The following is a 19,758-nucleotide window of genomic DNA, read 5'->3' as shown; positions in this document are numbered from 1 at the left end:
CACTCAAGTACTCCCTTAATGCAAGAATACTTTCTTCTATTAAATTGACATTCTGTGATGCTGACCTTTTCAACGCAACTGCTGAAGACAAAGCGGGTGCATAAGCAAATGTGGTGAATAAAGCTGATGGTGCCCGGCTATCAAAAGATATAACGTCTGGGGTCTTAAAGGATTGAAGATAAACAAGTGGTCATCTAGCTCTGAAGCAACAAAGCCCACATGGAAGACGCACACCAGCTTGTGTGATCACAAGGTGCCAAAGGGATCAGTTATCAGGCATCAAAGAACAAAAAATCATAACATTTTGTGCTTGCCTCCATGATATGATCGCTGAAGACAAATGGGTGCATAAGCAAATGTGGCAAAGAAAGCTGATGGTGCCCGGATATCAAAAGGTATAGCGTCTGGTGTCTTAAAGGCAAACAAGCAGCCACTTAGCTCAGAAGCAACAAAGCCCACATGGAAGAACCACACCATCCTGTGCGATCACAAGGTGTTGAAGGGATCAGGTATCAGGCATCATCAGAACAAAAAATCTTACCATAGTGAATGAGGTGGGGGGGCGGGGTGCAGATTGGAGATCCAAAACCCATTTGTCAGTCACCGGAATCCCCTTGCAGAGGGGTGTAGGGGAGGAGGCGAGCCAGTCAAGGTGTGATGTAGCAACAATGAAAAATACAACTTTCCTCTAGTTCCTAAATGCTTCATCCTCCTGCACTATCATGATCTGATTTCTACCTTGCAAGTCTGGCTAGACCAGAGGATGTACACTGGTGCAGATAGGAACCAGAAACATAGGGAATCCAGGGTGGATGATCTCTTCAGGTCCAGTGGTGAGAGTGGCACTACTAGAAGCGTAGAGGGAGAGTAGGTTGGAAGGGAGGAATCGATTTCAAGGATCTGCATTTGACCTTGTTACTAGGGGGTGGACAACAGAAAAGTGGGTGAAGGGAGATGTCGGACAAGGCAAGATATGACAAAATAATAATTTATAAATTATCCAGGGTTCATGAGGGAGGGGGAAGCGGGGATGGAGGGGACAAAATGAGGACCTGATGCCAAGGGCTTAAGTGGAGAGGAAATGTTTTGAGAATGATGAGGGCAATGAATGTACAAATGTGCTCTACACAACTGATGTATGTATGAATTGTGATAAGAGTTGTGTGAACTCCTAATAAAACAATTAGGCCTCCACTTACTCAATGCAAGAACACTTTGTTCTATTAAATTGGCATTCCAGGATGCATACATTCCCGACATGATTGCTGAAGAAAAATGTGTGCATAAGCAAATGTGGTGAAGAAGGCTGATGGTACGTGGCTATCAAAGCGTCTGGGATCTTAAAGCGTTGAAGATAAACAAGCGGCCATCTAGCTGAGAAGCATCAAAGCCAACATGGAAGAAGCACACAGCCTGTCTGACCACAAGGTGCAGAAGGGACTGGTTATCAGACATGAAAGAACTAAAAATCATATCAATGGGTGCCCACCTCCCTGATACGATCAATGAAGACAAACGTGTGTGTAAGCAAATGTAGTGAAGAAAAGTGATGGTGCCCAGCTATCAAAAGATATAGCGTCTGTGTTCTTAAAGGTTCTAAGATAAACAAGTGGCCATCTAGCTCAAAAGCAATAAAGCCCACATGGAAGAAACACACCAGCCTGTGTGACCACGAGCTGTCGAAGGGATCAGGTTTCAAGCATCAAGGAACAAAAGATCATATCATTGAAAATGTGGGTGAGTGCAGAGTGGAGACTCAAAGCCCATTGGTAGCCAATCGGACACCCCTTAGTGAAGGGTTGTGGGGAAGAGATGAACCAGTCAGAGTGCAGGGTAGCAGCGATGAAACATATAACTTTCCTCTAGTTCTTAAATACTTCCTCTCCTCCACTATCATGATCCCAATTCTACCTTACAAATCTGGCTAGACCAGAGGATGTACATTGGTACAGATAGCAACTGGAAACACAGGGAATCCAGGACAGATGACTCATTCAGGACCAGTGGTGAGAGTGGCGATGCCTGGAGGATGGAGAGAATGTGGGGTGGATAGGGGGAACTGATTACAAGAATCTACATATAGTCTCCTCCCTGGGGGAGGGACAGTTGAGAAGAAGGCGGTGGGAGACATCGGACAGTGTAGTATATGACAAAATAATCATAATTTATTAATGATGAAGGGTTCATGAGGTAGGGGACAGTGGGGAGGGAGGGGGAAAATAAGCAGCAGATATTAAGGGCTCAAATAGAAGGCAAATGTTTGGAGGATGATGATGGCAACAAATGTACATATGTTCTTGACACAATGGATCAAGAACATATTGTGATAAGAATTCTATGAGCCCCCAATAAAATGATTAAAAAATAAGAAAAAAAAGTAGTGATGAATGCATGAAGCACATTGGAAAGAATTGGAGGAAATTATACTAAGCGAAGTAAGCCAAGCAGAAAATGAGAAGTACTATATGAGTCTGATGAGGAAAGCTTAAAAAAAAAAAGTGCAAAACGGGCTTAGGGAAAAAACTATTGTATATAAACATTCCTGGGTTCAGGTTCAGGGAGTATGGCAGGGACTAGACCAAATCCAGGAATACATATGGTAGACAACTAAAAAGGAAGGGGAAAGAGAGAAAAAACAAAAACAAATGAGTAGTTGGGGAACAGGGCACTAACTCCCCCAAGGGGAGTGTATTATTCATATCTTCTCAGGGAAAGAGGGACCAGACTACAAAGCGGTGCTCTAAGATGTGAATGCAACATACTGGCATGAAGCAGGGAACCAGTAGAGGGGTCTGAGAGACAGGCCCCAATCCCAACTATGTGGACAACCACCCCTGCCCCCTGAAGAATTTACCTTAGGGGCAGCACTGAAGCTACAGCTCAGGGAGAGGGACATGTCTGATCAGAGCACACAGGAGCAAATGAGGGGGGAGGAAGAGAGAGTGGAGCACACCCTGGCCCACCAAGACTTGAAGATGATATCCCTGCTCAGAGCAGCCAATAGCTAGAGAGGGCCATATGGTCAACCCCACTATGAGACATGACATCCCTCACTGGCCCATAGCCCTATAGGGGACAACACTGGATACACAGTGAGGGAATTATGCCTGATCAGACCCCACCACACCGAGGCAAAACACTAAAGGCGTGCAACAGAACAGCAAGGGGAGCAGAGCAAGGACGTCTCGAGGGAATACCAAAAATAGACTTTGGGGCCATGGTGTGGCACTCCATCAGACTCCACCAGAAAACACTCCTAAATGTCAATAGACCTTGAACTATTTTCTTTTTTGTTGCTTTGTTTTGCTCTGTCTTGGTTTGTGCATAGTATTATCTCTGCAGGTCTGTCTAGATAAAAGAGTCTGGATAAACAATCTGGAGGAGAAAACAACAGGACCGAAGGTTCCAGGGGACATAGTAGAGGGAGAGGTGGGGGAAAGGAAGTGGTGTTAATAAATCCCAGGGACAATGGAATAACAAGTGATCCAAAATCAGTGATGAGGAGGGTGTAAAAGGCATGGTAGGGCTCGTTCAAGGGTAATGTAACTGAGAGGAATTACTGAAACCCAAATGAAGGCTGAGCATGATAGTGGGACAAGATAAAAGTAAAAGGAAATAGAGGAAAGAACTAGAAGGCAAAGGACATTTATAGAGGTCTAAATACAGGCATGTACATATGCAAACATATTTATATATGACAATGGGGAAATAATCGATCTATGTGCATATATTTATAGTATTAACGTAGCAGATGGACATTGGGCCTCTACTCAAGTACTCCCTCAATGCAAGAACACTTGTTCTATTAAACTGGCATTCCATAAGGCTCACCTTCCCAACACGATCGCTGAAGACAGCACAGGTGCGTAAGCAAATGTGGTGAAGAAAGCTGGTAGTGCCTGGCTATCAAAAGATATAGCACCTAGGGTCTTAATGGCTTAAAAATAAAGAGGCCATTTAGCTGAGAAGCAATAAATCCCACATGGAAGAAGCACACTACCCTGTGTGATCATGAGATGTTGATGGGTTCAGGTATCAGGCATCAAAGAACAAAAATATTATTATCACTGTGAATGAGGGGCAGTGCAGAGTGGGGATCCAAAGCCCATCTGTAGGCAAGTGGAGATCCCCTCACAGAAGGGTCGCAGGGAGGAGATGAGCAAGTCAAGGTGCTGTGTAGCAATGATGAAACATACAACTTTACTCTAGTTTCAATGCTTCCTCCTCCCCACTATCATCATCCCAATTCTACCTTACAAATCCAGCTAGACCAAAGGATGTATACTGGTACACACAGGAACTGGAAACAGAGGCAATCCAGGACAGATGACCCTCTCAGGACCAGTGGTGAGAGCGGCGAAACAGGGAGGGTGGAGGGACGGAGGGGTAGAAAGCAGGAACTGATCACAAGGATCTACATGTAACCACCCCCTGGGGGACAGACAACAGAAATGTGGGTGAAGGAAGATGCTGGACAGTGTAAGACATGGCAAAATAATGATAATTTATAAATTTATCAAGGATTCATGAGGGAGAAGGGTTAGGAGGGAGGGGAAAAAGGAGGAGCTGATACCAAGGGCTCAAGCAGAAAGAAATATTTTGAGAATGATGATGGCAAGAAATGTACAAATGTGCTTGACACAATGGATGTACGTATGGATTGTGATAAATGTTGTACGAGCCCTCAGTAAAATGATTAAAAAAATAAAAAGCAATGGATGGTAATTAAAATAGGAAAAATCCCACAAAGAATGGTGTCTTGCTAGGCACCCGGTTGAGTAGTACTGCCAATCCCATGGGTGTCAGGGTAGAACTGTGCTTCACAGGGTTTTCGATGGTGATTTTTCAGAAGTAGATCACCAGGTCTTTCTTTCAATATCCCTTTCAATGTGGGTGGACTCAAACTGCCAGCCTCGCAGTCGGCAGTGGGATGCGTCAACTGTGTGCACTTGCAGCTCATTTCCCTTTCCACTGGGCAGCACGGATCTTGGAAGCAGCATCCACAGTCATATTTATCTGGTGGCCTGCTTCTTGTGTGGTTCTTCTTATATTCCAAATAGGTATTCTGAAAATGTCCACTGCTGATAACAAGTTGATTCTGACTCACAACGACCATATAGGGCAGAGAACTACTTCTTTCGGTTTTTGAGGTGGAAAATCTTTACAGGAACAGACGGCTTCATCTCGCTCCCACAGACTGGCTGATGGGTTTGAACGACTGACCTAGATTTTAACAGCACCCAAACATAGCCACTAAGTACCACTAGGACTCCTTTAGACACATCCCTACCACTCAGCAGTGTGAGAAAGCTGATGCCTGATATACAACGAGTCGAAGTCTCTCTGTCTTGAGATTTAGTAACACAAAACCTAGGAGCATAGTCCATTACAACTGGTAGAGATGTGTGGAGCCTGAGCTGGAGCAGCAGGGCCTTAGCACGTCTACTTGGTGGCTCTCTGGAAGGATGGAAGTCAGACTACTGTTTTTAAGTTATCACTTGCTTAAGTGGGTGGCTGTGGATGTTGAAGGTGATAAGGAATCTGGGGAAAGTCTTGTGAAGTAGCAAGTCCACTAAGGTCTATCACAGCATTAAGAACAAAGGACTCTGGGTTTCTTACAGAGGCCACAGAAAGCCATTATGGTGTCCAGCAAAATACACAGCAGAAAAAAGTATCAAACCAAAGATAGCGGGTTACCATCTTATATTTCCTTTTATCAAAGGCAGCCTCACCAGGAAAATCAAGATGGACAGTTGGGAAAAAAAAGAAAAAGCTGAAATGATGCTTAAAGAGAAAGAACATTTGATAAATCCATTGTAGTGTCCACAATAGCAGTAAAAACTGCCACTGAAAGCGATCTGACTAAAATCTTATATTTGCCAAGGGCAGCCTCATCGAGAAAACAAAGATTACCAGCTGAGAGAAAGAAAGTTAAAATGATAGCTAAATTGGAGGAAAATTCAGCGACAAAGGGAAGAAGCATGGTTGTTGTGCTTTGCAATATGCATTGTAAATTACAGTGAAACTTTACGCTAAAATTTGGAAAAGAATGGGCGCTACGCAGGGGGAAAGGTCATGCTATTTCTCCTTCTGTAGAATGAGTGTAAGACACTGAGTTCAGCCAACAAGCAAGGATATCCCTGTAGCAATGAGCCCATCTGGTAACCTAATCGACCTCAAGAATCATTCTCTTGTCAAATGAACCGGCAGTCATTGGAGAAATGGCAGATTCTGGGGTAAATGGCAGCAATGTACAAGGTAAATCTGGAGTATCTCAGGAACCACGTAATAAAACAACCAAAACAATGATGGTGCAGTGCAAAAACTTAGCAGATAGGTTGACCTGTCTGGCACAATTTGAACACCAGAAATCTAAGCACAGTAATGAATTATAAACCTTTGGTAATAAATCGGAAATTCTTTAATTCCATAACAACAGGTAAAAACCCACTGCCTTCAAGTTGATTCTGACTGTTCGTGTCCCTATGGGAAGAGTAAAACTGCTCCCCATGGTTTCTTGGTTTCTTTTTTTACCCTAGAGTTCTGAGAGCGTACATGTTTATGGGAGCAATAGCTTGATCTTTCCCCTACAGAGAAAGATGGATGTGAATTGCTGACTTGTGGTTAGCAGTATCACACCAATCTGCACCACCAGGGCTCCTTATACCAATATGTGACACACGCCAACCGATAGATGGCATCGCCCTACTTTAATTAAAAAGGAAACAACAGAAAAGCACTAAGTCAAGGCATTTCTTTGAAACAGGGAAGAAGAGTCCCAAATAACCAGAAGCCTTGGGAATTTGGCAATACCAGACCAGCCCTACATGTACTTAAGGAAGTTTTCTAAATGGAAAGGAAAGAACATTAATCAAACACTCAAATGTACACAAAGGGGGAGGAAGGAGTCAGACAGAGATCTCAGAAAATAAGTACATATTACGACTACTGGATGTAGGGTGTACATTACTGTCACTGGAGGTTCACCAACAGAAAAAGGAGAGGGAACAGTAAACCAGGAATACTTAATATTTCACATTCATTGTTGATTGCATGCTAAATGTTACTGTAATTGCATGTTGTATAGTATAATATTTGTAGTAACCACTAAGAGAATATGTAAAGAGGAATTAAAGCTCATAACAAAAGATGCTAAATACAAAAAATAACAGGAAAATTGATAAAAAGAGAAACCAGATAAAAGAAACTCAAAACCCAATTAGCTAAAAGAATGAAGAAAATGTAAATAGCCAAAATATTGACACAAAAGGCAGAGTGATAGACTGGATAAAAAACATGATTCATCTTTTGTTACCTACACAAAACACACATTCACATTAGGACACAAACTGACTGAAAATAAAGGATGGAAAAAATGTTCCGTGCAACCAGCACCCAAAAAAAGGAGTGTGGTCATACTGATAAAGGCTATTACATAATAAAAGGGCTAATACTTCAAGAAGATACAACAATTATTAGCATATATTCACCTAACCTGTCCAAAAACATGACACAAACACTAATATCAAAGAAAAAAAATTACAGTGCCGCTATTAATATTTGTAGATTTGAAACCTTCAATTTCAGTTCTCGACAGAACATTTAAAAAGTGAATCAATAAGGACATTAAGAACATAAAGAAAATCATAAGCCAATTTAACTTAGAACACTCCATCCATCATCAGCAGACATTTTCACAGGATAATTTTTCCAGAACCAACTACAGATTAGGCCACAAATCTCAAGTTTTAAAACATTAAAATCATACAAAGCATACTTTCTGACCATAATGGTATGAAGTAAGAAATCAATCACAGGAAGAATAAAAATGAATAATTATTATTATACCAAAATTAAATATTGTACGACTAGAAAACAATTTCTCTATGTAAGAAATTAAAAGTGAAATAAAAATATACTTGGTATCAAATATAAAGGAAAGCACAACATACCAAATCCTTTGGGACACAGCACAAACCATTCTCAGAGGGAAATTCATAGCAATACATGCCCATATTTAAAAAGATGGATGAAAATCAATTGTTTAAATGAAAACTTGAACAAAAAGGAAAGGAAGAGCAAGAGGCCAAAGATACTAGCTGAAATGAATAATAAATACCAGTGAGAAAGAAATGCAATAGAATACAGTTAAACAACAGAAAAAAATCAATCAAACCAGAAGTTGGTTCTTTGAAAAGGATCACTGAAACAAACTACTGGATATACTGGGGGGTGGGGTGGAGGGCAAATAATCAAAAGAAATGAATCTGGAGACAACACAACATATTCATTGAATAAAGAATCATAACACTATGAAAAAGAACTGCAACAGATTTGAAAGTGCAGATGAATGGGACAAATTCCTGAAAATATACGACATACCTAAACTAATATGAATAGAAATAGGTTTAAGCAGAGTAATTATGAAATAAGCAATTCAGAATGTGATTAACCCCCTGCTCCACCCCTTCAAAAAAGGCCAAAAATATATATAAAAAGAAAAGTCAATGGCAAGATGGCTTCACTGGGATATTTCATAAAAAATTCAGAAGTGCTGACACCAGTTCTATAGAAACTTTTAAAAATATTAAAGAAAGGGGACTAGAACATGTCCAACTGAACACATACACACAGGTAGATCCTTATGTAACAACCAGGATAGACTAGGCCCTAAGAAAAGACAGGTGGCCTGTGATCTCAGACAATGGCTTGAAAGTGAAGTAAAAGGAGGCTTCCATATATCAGAGACTGTGGGAGCAAGCAGAGAAGGGAAGGAAAGAGCAGGTCCACTGAAGAGGCGCCCAGTGGTCTCCTGCTACCCATCTGTAGCTCCATTCTGCACTGCTGGCTACAGCAACCCAGCTCCACTCCTCAAAGACTATCATTGTGAGCAGGGTCCAAAGCTTCACGTGTAATAAGCACGCAGGTCCCATGTGGTTTCCAGCTCTCCAAGCAAGCTGGCCTGCACAGTTCCCGGAGCATAGGTCCCAAAGGACCAGCCTAGGCTATCCCAAGGACAAACTTGGCACCATGATGGTTTTCCTGAAGATTGCCTGTGCTTTGACGGACTATGTTAAGAAGCTCTTGGCCTTAGGGAAGAATACACTCAAGTACAGTGTTCCTCCCCCTCCCAACTTTTCTTAGTACAGCCTTTTACTGCCCAAAGCCTTTTTTCCCTCCCCCGTCCCTCTTCTATTATTCATTTCTGGCACTACTCAACAAAGTCATCGACTCCCACAAAATCTAGCAGCCCTCCCAACCGTAATACCCGGCCACGATGCTGCAGTGGCAGCAGTCACTCCTGATTCATCAGAAGAAGGATTAACAAATGAACAACACTCAGATCTCAAGGAATTTTCTTAAAAAGAACAGGCTCTGAAACTATCATAAATTGAATTCAGAAAAATGTTGTCATGTACTTTCAACAAAGAGTTTGCGAGAACAATGGTCAGAATAGAAAAGCTAGATATCTTCAACAAAAACCTCTAAAAAGAAATGCAGAAAATATTAAGATAAGAGAATTAGGCAACAATTTAGAAGAACAGAGTAAGAGAATTGAAGAAATGGAAAGCTGAATTGGTGAGTTTGAAGGCATATCTCTTAACTCCAATTTATGAGTGATACAATCAGCTAAAAGAACAAAAGAATCTGAAGAAAACATAAGAATGAAGTGGGATTCTATCCATATAAGAAATTCCGGAATAATACTTCCTTAACAGAACAGAGGAGGAGAAAATAATTCTCCAGGAAGCAGAGAGAACCCAAAACACCACAGATCCCAAAAGAAAACACTGGAACATATTGTCGTTGAAATTTCCAAGACAGAAACAATTAGCAGGCTGAGAACAGCTTGGAAAAATTGTTTTAATTCATTTACAAAAACACTTTTATTGGCATATGACTCACATGTCATACAACAGCTCAATTATATTAAGATAAATTGTAATAATCATTATCACCACAATCAATTTTAGAACATTTTTTCTTTATTGTATTCATGTTATTTCCCCCAACCTCCCCTGCCACAGCCCCCAAAACCATTGTCTATATAGATTCAGTTATCCTGGATTTCATATACAGAAAAATGTATTTTTAAAAGCCTAACAACAATAACAAAGAAAACAGATTAAAAAAGCTCTAGAAAAGAAAGCAGAGGTTAAAAGAACTGGAATATATTTAAAATGAGTCAAAAGGGAGATGTATAAATTTTAACTTAAATACATCTGTAATAACCAATTTTACAATGCTATCTGTCTGATAACAGGGCTGTTCACATCCCATGGCTCTGGTCAGAGAGGATTCCCCAGAGCTTGCAAATGTTATCCACAACCTTAAAACCAGGTGTTCATAATTGAAGCTGATATCATTCCCTCCTTCAGATTTGAATTTCATGAGTTAAAATCCTAGGATGTTACAGGCTGGTGTGCTTCTTCCACATGGACTTAGTTGATCCCTCACTTAGATGGCTGTTTAAGACCAGCTTTTAAGACCCCAGATGCTATTTTTTTCTGATAGGTGGGCACCATCTAGTTTCTTCATTACACTTTCCTATAGCATTCATGTCTTGAGTGATTTCTTCATGAGGACGAGCATCAAATAGGGCCATTTCATAAGAACTAATTGTACTTAGATTGAGGCTAGAATTAAGTGCAAGCTCAAAATCCATTCACATATTTATGGTTCATCTGGCTCTGGTTCACCTCAGAGATATAATTGTTATTTTCTGTTAGAGAACATTATCAATCATCCCCTTGGGCATAAGGCAATTTTATTGATAGTGTAGTTAATTTAGCCAATGGTATAGAATTTAAAACAAAAATATGTCTTGTAAATTTAAATTTTATGTTTTCTTCCCATTGTCTCTCTTTTGTTGCCTTTAATAGATATTTTTATTAATTTATTTCTATTACCATCCTTTTTGTCTTTTTTCTCATATTTTTCTGTGTTACCAATGTTCTTAGGAACCAAGACACCGCTCCTCTATCTGTCTCTAGGTGGGTCCGCCCACATGCAGATACACCCACATGTGAGTACCGTGAGTGAACATTGTTACCCATGCTGCACCATGCTTTAAGACAAAATTTCATTTATTTGTCAACAGAAATAAATATTTCAAACAAAACAAAACTGTAAACCAATATCCCTTATGAATATAGGGGCAAAATCTCAAAATCCTGGCCAACAGAATCCAACAATCTATCAAAAAGCTAAGCAAAAGAACCACAGCAGGTGAGATTGGTTCCAGGGATGCAAAGATGGTTTGAAATGAGAAAAATAATGAATGTGATCTACCATATAAAAAAGAAAAACAACCACATGAGCATTTCAATTGATTCAGAAAAGGTATTTGATAATATCTAACAGCCATTCTAGATACAAATACTAAAAAATAGGATTCGAAGGGAAATTCTCAATGAAATCAGGGACATATATGAAAAACCAACTGCCAGCATCTTACTCAATAGGGAGAAACTGAAAGCACTCATTCCTCTTTCAGATGGAATTACACAACAATGCTCCTTATTAACACTCTTATTCAACATTGTACTGGAAGTTAGCCAGAGCTATCAGGACACAAAAAGAAGTTTCAAAAATCCAAATGGGCAAAGAAGTAAAACTGTCACTATTTGCAGACGATCTGATTCTATACATAGAAGGCACCAAAGGCTCAACAAAAATATTGCTAGAAAATATAAAAAGATTTGGCAACATGGCAGGAAACAAAATTGACATATAATAATCAACAGGATTCTTGCATACTAACAAAGATAACTCCGGAAAAGAAAACAAGGAATCAATACCATTTACAATAACCACATAAAGATGAGTCTCTTTAACAAATGGTGCAGGAAAAATTGGATTTCGACTTGCAGAATAATTAAATAAGACTAATGCCCCACACCCCCACAAAAACATATAATATGGATCAAATATCTAAAAATAAATACCAGAAAATCAATGAGAAAACATGGACAAACTTAAGAGTGCTATTGCAGGGGATACACAAAATGTCAAATATTAATGAAGGATACACACGTAACAGAAGACAAAATTGAAGTCTGGGACTTAAGAAAAGTAAAACAAAAACTTCATCAAAAAAGTAAAAATGTTATCTACAGATTAGGAAAAAGATTTTGGCAATGATATACGTAATTGAAACACTTCAATAAGAAAAAGATGAATAGGTCTGTGTGGCAAGATGGTGATGGAGTAGCATTCCAGAGGGACTCTGCAGAAATCAGTGGAGGAGAGTCACTGAGAGGGAAATATCACTCTTCTGGGTCACAGGCAGAGCATCTTAAAGATGAGCAGACACTAGGTCTTGAAGAGCTGTGGGGTTTGGGCTACTACTGTAGAGGTTGGCTATGGCTTAGCCTTTCCCCTGCCACAGTCTCGGCTGGATCTGAGCTCTCTTGGCCAGCACAAAGGCTTAACTTCAACACAACCACAGCTTACTGCTGCCTTTCAGCAGGGTTTAAACCCCTCCAGCCCCACAGTCAGGTGACTGGGGCTGTTATTTCTCTCTCCCTTCTTCCACAGTCTAATTGGCCTCGGTACCCACCACCTGGTCTTTTTTCTTTCTTGTCTTTCCTTTCACATGTCACTGCTGGGCTCCAGGTCACTGCTCTTTGCCTAGAGCAACTGCATCCATCCTCCACTCAGCTGGGGCAGCTCCTGCCCACTTGCCCTCTGTAGCCTTACAAGCAGCTGGGGAAATCTTGCCTGTCTTCTGCCACACCTCAAATGGGGGAATCTCCCCTTAAAACATCTAGGAGAACTCCCATCAACCCTCCAAAGCCCTGTAAGCAGATGATGGAAATCCCAACCACCCTCCACGGTGCACCATGTGGCTGGGAGGGTCCCTGGGCCCCTCCCCGTCCTCTGTGGTCCCACATGGCTGAGGGAACTTCCTCCTACTTGCTGCCGTGCTTTACACAACTTAAGACAGCTCTGTGTGAGCCCTCTCCAGTGTGCCATACTGCTGTGGGAGCATCTGTGTGACCTATATGGGAGATCTTGCTACTAGAACAATTCCGTCTGTTATCTGCAGTGCTCTACACTAAAGTGGGCACACCCATCAACACTATGTGGCAATCCCGCTGCAGGAAGCACCCCCGCACTTCCCCTGAGGTGTTCCAAGCCGCTGTGGGCCACACCACCATGGCTTCCTGTAAGATCATCCAGTGCAGTGTCATCCTCCCCAGTCCACAATCACCCAACCAGAGTCCCATGAGAGGACCATCCAACGTAACCTCTAAATAACAGGATATGGGTTGGCTAGGTAAGGAGTAAAACCACAGGAGGAAAAAGTGGTAGCCTGACCTAGTACATTTAGCTGCAGGCAGTTCAATGACGCACTCCAATGAGTTTTCCAAAGTAGGAGACCAGTGCTTGTTGACTTTCTGAAAAATGGCACCAGGCTCTTCTAAAACAACACAACACAAACAGCAACCAGCCACAAAAACCTCAATGAAAAAACAGGAGAAACAAAAGGCAATGCCAGAAGTCCTGAACATAATGACATGTATAGTAGAAGCAGACATTGATCTGCAAACAGAAAGCAATCTTCAGGATTTCTGCTTGGAGTTATACAGAATATGAGGGAAGCAATATAAAAAAAGGATGAAATGATAGAGGAGATAAAGGCCACGCACCAAAGGGAAATAAAAGACCTCAGGGACAAGATAACCAAATCCAGTAGTGAATTCACAGACTTCTCCAAAAGACTTGATGAGGCAGAGAATTGCACCAGTGGCCTAGAGGATAAACAGGCAGACTTCAGCAAATGGGAAAGGCAGTTAGCCAAGATAATCAAAGAAACTGAAGAAAAGCTGAGAGCCATGTTTGATGCTATGAAGAACAACATCTGAATAATTGAACTACCTGAACAAGGCACAACAAAAGAGTCAATGGCATAATAAATAGTGTAGAAATTCTTAGGGGAAAACTTCTCCAGATTAATAAATGAAAACTAGGCAACTATTCAGGAGGCCAAAATAACACCAGCTGGACTGAATTCCCAAGAAGAAATCACCAAGGCATATAACAGCTATTCTATCCAACTTAGAGGAAAAGGACAGACTCATAAGAGCAGCTAGGGAAAATAGAAACAGTTACCTATAAAGGAACTCAAACAAGAGTCTGTTGAGACCAATCAGCGGACACTGTGAAGAGGAGAAATTGAAGAAAATAACACAAACCCAAGAATACTCTATCCAGCCAAATTATCAAGATAGATGGAGAAGTTAGAGTCTTCCCAGACAGGAAAAACTCAAAGACTACGATAAAAGAAACTAGCCCTACAAAAGATCCTTATCTAACCGGTATGGGCAGAAAAACATCACTCACCAAACAAAAACAAGAGACTGCCACATAAAACAACTCCACCCAGATGTAAACAAAGAGTAAAGAGCCCCCAAGATAACAGTGGCAAAGAAAGGCAGAATGAACCACACACAAATGGACAACACACTGATAAGAAAGGGAGGTAGGAAAACATTCAACACAAAAGGTACAAGATGACATCACAGAGTCCACAGCTGGATATAATAACCCTGAATAACAATGGACAGAACTCAGCCAATAAAAGGCAGAGGTTAGCAGCCTGACTTAGAAAACACAACCCCTTGGGCTGCTACCTATAGGATACACATCTTATGATTACAGACAAAAATAGGCTGAAGAAAAATATACCAAGAAAACGGCCATTCAAAAAAAAGCAAAGGTTGCAATCCTAACCTCAGATTGTAAAAATAGTTCCCAAGGTACAAGCCATAACAAGACATAAGGGGTAGGGGCACTATATAATGTTCAAGGGAACAGTAGATGAAGAACCAGTGAACATAATAAATATATTCATGTTCAACGCGACGTCCACAAAATTTATCAAACACTCCAAAAGATGATAAAAGAAATCACAGGCTAACAATTATAGTAGGTGACCTTAATACACCATTCTCTGAGAAAGATCACAAGGAAAGAAGCTTAACAAGGAGGCAACAGATCTAAACATTATGATTAAATGACTTGACCTGATAGATATTTTCAGAACGCTCCACCAAAATGCAAAAACACCCTCATATTCTTTTTAAGCCCCCCATGGCACATACTCAAAGATAGACCACATGCTGGGACATAAGTTGAATCTGTGTAAATTCAAACATAAAGAGACCATACCGACTTCTCTCTCCGACCACTATAACATAAGGCTGAAAATCGACAGAAGGATGATGAAGAAAACAAGGGAAAAAATTGTAAGAAAAATAACTCTCTTTTGCAAAAGGAGTGGTTACTGGCTCAGAAAGATATGAAATTAGAAAATTTCTAGAAACCAATGAGAATACAGTTACCAATACCTTTGAGACAGCAAAGGCCGCTATCAGAGAAAGTCTGATAGTAATATGTAAGCACATGAAAAAGAAAGAGACGTATGATTGATGTGCTGACACAAAACTTACACCAATTAGAGCAGTCAGCAGAATAATCCTACAAATTGCAAAAGAAAAATAAAAAGGGCTGAGATTCATGAAAGGGAAAACAAGAAAATTATGGAAAAAAGAAATGCAGCTAAAAGCTGGTTCTTTGAAAGGATTAACAGAATCAAAAGACCATGGAAAACCTAACCAAAGAAAGGAAGGAACAAATTTCAATAGCAAGGATGAGGAATGAAACAAGGGACATTACAATGAACCCTAATAAAATCAAAAGGGTAATTGCACAGTACTATGAAGGACTGTACTCCAATGAGTTCAACAGCTTCTCACTCCCCGCTATCACGACCTCAGTGCCGCTTCCCAATCTAGACTAGACGGGAGCATGCGCATAGGCATAGGCAAGAGATAAAACTCACGACACATGGAACCAGGAACAGGAATGGGAATAGAGACAACAAAAGGGTAGGGGGAAGGGGGGCGAAGTGGGGAGAGAGGAGACACCAATAGCAATGAATAGCATATAATCCCGTACCCCCAGTCAGGGGGGAGAACAACAGAAACTAGAAGGGAAGGGAGATGGCGGTCGGAGTAAGATTTGAAAATAATTAACAATCTACAATGTATCAAGGGGCCACGAGGGTTGGGGTTGGGGGAGGAGAAGGGAGAGAAAAAAAGAGGAGCTGATCCCAAGGGCTCCATGGAAAGTAAATGTCTATAAAAGAAAGACAGAATATATGTACGGATATGTCAGATACAATTGATGTATAGATTGTAACAAGAGTTGTAAGAGCCCCCAATAAAATGATTAAAAAACACCCACACAACAACTTTGTTTTTAAAGAAAGATATACAGTAGAAGAATAGCAGCCGTCAAGTCTGGAGCACTGGGCCTGGTTTCTTGGGACATTCTTGTGGCTATAACATGAGGCCACTTTTAGATATCAAGTTGACCTTCCACACGCAGCAAGTAGACGTCATCAAATTAGAGGCTTTTCAGCAGAATCAAGGCTAAACGTAGAAGCCCGGTCTCTTCAAGAAGATACTCTCAGTGGTCTCCTCTTTCAACCTCCAAAAGGAGGGCCTGAACATGGCCTGCTCAAACCTCAGCCACTCTCATAGCCATCAGCTAGGTTGAGCTACACAGACACTGGTCACCTACAGTTCTGTCCATTCTAATGGTTGAACACCACCCTCTTAGCAGGTACAATGAGACAAGAAGTAGAGTTCTTTGGACTTTTTTGCACAAGAGGTCTAGAGACCTGCTGATGCAGCCAGAGGGTCATGCTTTTAGAGAAAACCCTAAGTTCCCCATAAGCTTTGACCCTGCCCCAGTGTAGAAATGGTTGGGGAAGAGGATGGGAATGAGCAAAGGTGAAGGTTTGGGTACCAACAACCAAAATGCTGGCATGTAAGACCCAATACAAGATTAATATGTGACTGCTCACAGCAGTCAAAAGAGTGAGTGCAGTAGAGCTGAGGATGGTGAGGGAACCCCCCCGGCCCAGCCCCCCAAACTTCCCTGGCACATACCCTGCACTTGAATTCATACTCCTTCAGGATCGCCATGAACTGTTCTTGAGAGAAGAGTGCAGTGCCATCTGGTTCCAGCTGATGTCAGACCCAGAAAGAAAGCAACAATACAGAGAATGGTAAGGCAGGTCCTCTTGGGCCAGGTTCCTGGGGCCACCTCCTCACTTTCCTTCTGGGAATCTAACTTCTACTTTCCAGTAGCTCTAGAAAAAAGCATCCAGTCTACCTACTTTCAAACTTGTTTAAAAGGTCTTGCCACCAACAGCGTTTTCTTAGGACCCGGAGCCTGTGGTGGCTGGGATGCACTTCTGCCTTGTCTCTGGTGCAACTTCTCCCTTCCCAGCAACGTCCTTAGGGTAGATGACATATGATGGCACCACGCTCTAAGTGCTCCTTTGGCCTCTCTGGCTAATCCCAAGTACTATTAGTGGGTCCTGGCTTTATCAGTACAGAGGCCATACTACGCGGGGTAGCACTAGGTCACAGTGACTTGTCATGAAAAGGGGAAAGAAAAAGATATTATATAGATTTCTCTCCATTACAGGATTTTTGTAAGGAAAAAAACCAAAGTTCTATCACCCAAGTATCATTTTCAAGACATGGCCCACACTACTGACCATGATTCTAGTTGAAAGACTCAGAATAAGCAGAAGCACTTGCCTTGTCCTTCAGCACAAACTCAAGGTCATTCTGCAGTTTCAGCACCAGCTTCTCTGAATCTGACTACTTTTCCACAACTTCAAAGATCTCCTTCTGCAATCGACTGTTTTCCTAAAAGATTCAGGCCAGTGGTTTAATAGCTATATAACGCAAGCAATGACGCAATGGTAAGTTTCTCACCTTTCCATAAGGGAGAGGTGTTACAGGGAGGCAAGCTGCTTTTCCTTGAAAGAGTTCCTGTAGTGGTGGAGGGTGTGAGGGCAGCTGTGTTGAAGTGAAATTACTTGGAATGGCTTTTCTATTCATGTCTTTGTAACTCCCACCAAATTTTGGGGCCATATCAAGCAAATAGGGTATGTGAAATGCTAACTGAGGGAATTTGTTGGTTTTCCCATTGCACTGTGTATATAAGAGTGAATGATAACAGTTGCAGACAGAAACATTCCATGTTAATCAAGATGGAAACACCAGGAGTGAGCACATGTAAGATCCTTGCCTGAAGTAGTGGAGGCACCAGAAGTATCAGAGGCCAAGGCACTGAGAACAGAAGACAAAGCAAAGGAGCAGTGCTAAGCTCATGAGGTAGAGGGCAGAGGTGCAACACTAAGAAAGAGATGCCTACCATCGTGGGTGAGAAGAGGCAATGCAGACCAAAAAACCTGTTTCCTTAACGTTCTGTAACTGGTTAGCTTCCTTAAGCAATTCTATAACCATGAACATTGCCTGTAAGTTTTTTTGAAGACGTTGCAATACATTATTGAACCCAACAGAGAGGTAGCGTGCCAACTGAGGGATGTTGGTATCAGATAAGGGTAAAAAAAGGATAGAGGGTCAAGGCATTCTGCCTTGTGGCAATTAGCTTGGGCTGGTGTGGCATTGGAATCTCCCCCTTCGTGTAGCTAGGAGGTCAGACGTACGGCATTTCATCAGTTGGTGTCAAGAGTGGAATTAACTGCAATGGCTCCAGGCTCATGAAAGCATGGGGTTTTACAAAAGAAAGGTCAGGGTAAGGGAAGTGAAAATTTTGATTCTTAGATTATTCCTTTGGTTATTCTTACTATGGACTGCTGAAAGGACAAAATGATCTGTCTTGGAAGAAATACAGCTATAGTGCACCTTAAGAGTCTAAGATGGGCACACTTTGGACATGTCAGGAAAGACCAGCCCCTGGGGAAGACATTATGTCTGATAAAGCAAAGGGACAGTGAAAAAGAGGAAGGCTCTCGATGCGATCGATTGGTACCATGGCTGCAACAGGAGGCTCAACGGGAAAAACTGTGAGGATATTGCAGAACCTGGCATAGATGCATAAGGTCGAAACCTACATGATGGTACCTACCTAAAACAATGGCAGTGCTTGAAAGAAATGTAAGAGGTGTCAAGGGCGTGAAAGTGCTCTGGAGTGGCCTGAAGGAAATACCAGGCTGGTTAAACAAAACAGTTAATAAGAAGGCCAGGGTTTCCTGGATGTACCCTAACAGAGGCCCAAGTCCGTAGACATACGAATGGGATAATCTGGGTGGAGAAAAGAACATTGAACTGAGTGTTTTTAAAAGGATGATGTATTTGGGTTTATGTGTTTAGCTGACTGTTGGATAGAGGTTTCTCCTGACTAGTGTTATAAATAGGTATCATGTGCGATAGAAACAAATACTCAGTTTTATGATTACAGAGAGCTTGTATGTTCACATTCAGCCTATTCTTATTGGATTTGTTAAAAGGGGAGTTAGGAATTTTCCCTGAAGAAATGGGTTTTTGTTTTAAGTCCAAGTAGAGTATTGGAGGCCTGTTGGTGTAGTAGTTACGCACTGGGCTTCTAACTGCAAGTTCAGCAGTTCAAACCACAAGACACTTCATGGGAGAAAGATGTGGCTTTCTATTCCTGTAAAGAGTTACAATCTTAGAAACCCACAAGGGCAGCTCTACCCCCTGCCCTATAGGCTGAATGGGAGTCAGAATTGACTTAACTGCAGTGAGTTTGGTTTGGTTTGGTTTGGAGAGAGCAGTGAAAGCTCTCACCAGTGTGGATGGAAGCCTCACCCAGAACCTTTGCTACCAGTACTTTTGCACTTATTTGCAAAGACATGCAGATCCACCCAGAACAACTGAAAGAATGAGTAGGAGAAAAATCGGT

At 41.4% G+C, this 19,758-nt stretch overlaps 1 pseudogene; it reads right to left on the bottom strand.

The window, feature by feature from the left end:
* The window catches only part of LOC142436781 (ninein-like protein), a 91,160-nt pseudogene that overhangs the window by 32,748 nt on the left and 38,654 nt on the right, over positions 1 to 19,758 (bottom strand).

The sequence above is a fragment of the Tenrec ecaudatus genome, unplaced genomic scaffold (assembly GCF_050624435.1).
Source record: "Tenrec ecaudatus isolate mTenEca1 unplaced genomic scaffold, mTenEca1.hap1 Scaffold_626, whole genome shotgun sequence".
NCBI classification, from domain to species: domain Eukaryota; kingdom Metazoa; phylum Chordata; class Mammalia; order Afrosoricida; family Tenrecidae; genus Tenrec; species Tenrec ecaudatus.
The sequence above is the reverse complement of the archived record's forward strand: the minus strand, read 5'-3'. Positions and strand labels throughout refer to the sequence as shown.